This window comes from Myotis brandtii, unplaced genomic scaffold (assembly GCF_000412655.1).
Source record: "Myotis brandtii unplaced genomic scaffold, ASM41265v1 scaffold237, whole genome shotgun sequence".
Lineage (NCBI taxonomy): Eukaryota > Metazoa > Chordata > Mammalia > Chiroptera > Vespertilionidae > Myotis > Myotis brandtii.
Genome location: NW_005358943.1, coordinates 4,186,142 through 4,188,346, shown reverse-complemented (window position 1 = coordinate 4,188,346; position 2,205 = coordinate 4,186,142). Strand labels below are relative to the sequence as shown.

The window sequence follows — 2,205 nt, the reverse complement described above, 5'->3', positions numbered from 1 at the left end:
AGCTGATCGATGTTTCTCTCTCATTGATGTTTCTAACTCTCTATCCCTCTCCTTTCCTCTCTGTAAAAAAAAATCAATAAAATATATTTTTTAAAAAATGGAACTTGGGACCTTTCAAGCCGCAGGCCGGTGTTCTATCCACTGAGCCAAACCAGCTAAGGCTCTATTTCCCTTTCTGATTATCAATTACACTTGGATGGAGTGCACAATATTTTAGGATACAGATGAAGAAGCTACAAAGGCACTTAATATAATAATTCTCCTTACTTTAAAAAACAATGATTTCGTCTGGCCAATGTGGCTCAGTGATTGAGCATCGACCCATGAACCAAGAGATTGCCTGTTCGATTCCTGGTCAGGACACATGCCTGGGTTGCAGGCTCAATCCCCAGAATGGGTTGTGCAGGAGGCAGCTGATCAATGGTTCTCTTTCATCAATGTTTCTATCTCTCTATTCCTCTCTCTCTAAAAAATCAATGAAAACATGCTTTAAAAAACAAACAAACAAAAAACTCAATAATTTTTTTCTATAGTGTCTTTAGAGAACAGTGTAAAAGTTAAAATCTATGATCAATTTGTAGATATTTGACATCTTTAGTATATTGAGTCTTCTTATTCATGAACATGGTCTGTCCTTTATCCAAATGAAGTTTTCTATTATCAACATAAGTGTATTGTATATAATTTATTAGAATTATTCACAACTACTATATATATATGTGTGTGTGTGTTATTGTAAGTAAACTGTAAGTTGTATTTTTAAAATCCCTTATTGTTTATAGAAAGAAACTTATTGTTATTATTTATTTTTATTGTTGAGAGTATTACAGATATTCCCCATCTTTTCCCCTTTGCCCCTCTCCACCAGGCTCCCGCCCCACCCAGCCCTTCACTGCACTATTGTCTGTGTCCATGAGTTATGCATATATGCATATAAATTCTTCGGTTAATCTCTTTCCACCCCCACCCTTTCCCTTCCCTCTGATATCTGTCAGTCTGTTCCATGCTTCCACGTCTCTGGATCTATTTTGTTCATCACTTTACTTTGTTCATTCTATTCTACATATGAGTGATACGTGTCTTTCCCTGACTAGCTTATTTCACTTAGCAAAATAATCTCCAACTCCATCCATGCTGTCTCAAAGGGTAAGAGATCTTTCTTTTTTATAGCTGCATAGTATTCCATTGAATAAATGTACCACAGTTTTTTTATATTGACCTTGTACCTGGCAACCTTGCTAAACTCTTTTAGCATGCACTAATAGTTCATAGCTTAAAAAGTTTTCTGTAGCCGAAACCGGTTTGGCTCAGTGGATAGAGCGTCGGCCTGTGGACTGGAGGGTCCCAGGTTCGATTCCAGTCAGGGGCATGTGCCTGGGTTGTGGGCACATCCCCAGGAGGAGATGTGTAGGAGGCAGCTGATCGATGTTTCTCTCTCATCGATGTTTCTGGCTATCTCTCTCCCTTTCTCTCTGTAAAAAATCAATAAAATATATTTTAAAAAAAGTTTTCTGTAAATGAAAACGTTTGCTGATTACTTTTCTTTTTCCCCCTTTTATTGTATTGTTTTAAATAGGAGTGGAGAGATTGTGCATCTGAGTTTGCTTAGCTGGGGAGTTAAGACAATTTTTATATTCTTATCTTTCCTCCTTTCTTATCTACTATTTTCACCTAACAGTATATATCTTATGTTTCTGATTTTATTTTTTACTTATTTTTTAAAAATATTTTTTATTGCCCTAGCTGGTTTGGCTCAGTGGATACAGCATCAGCCTGTGGACTGAAGGGTCCTGAGTTTGATTCTGGTCAAGGGCACATGCCCGGGTTGCAGGCTCGATCCCTAGCAGGGGGTGTGCAGGAGGCAGCTGATCAATGATTCTCTCTCATCATTGATGCTTCTATCACTCTCTCCCTCTCTCTTCCTCTCTGAAATCAATTAAATATATATATTTAAACCTTGGGCTCATCCTTGGATCCTCTTTTTTTAAATTTCATTTTTAAGATATATATATTTCTTTATTTATTGATTAAGTTATTACATATGTGTCCTTATCCCCTCATTGGCCTCCCCACCCCACTCATGCCCTCACCCCCCTGGTGTCTGTGTCCATTGGTTATGCTTATATACATGCACACAAGTTCTTTGGTAGAACTCTCCCCCTTACCCTCACCCTCCCCTGCCTTCCCTCTGATAATATATATATA

At 37.8% G+C, this 2,205-nt stretch overlaps 1 protein-coding gene across 1 annotated transcript in view; it reads right to left on the bottom strand.

Moving 5' to 3' along the window:
- GUCY2C (guanylate cyclase 2C) overlaps window positions 1-2,205 on the bottom strand; it is an 81,743-nt gene that overhangs the window by 77,817 nt on the left and 1,721 nt on the right. The window lies entirely within an intron of this gene.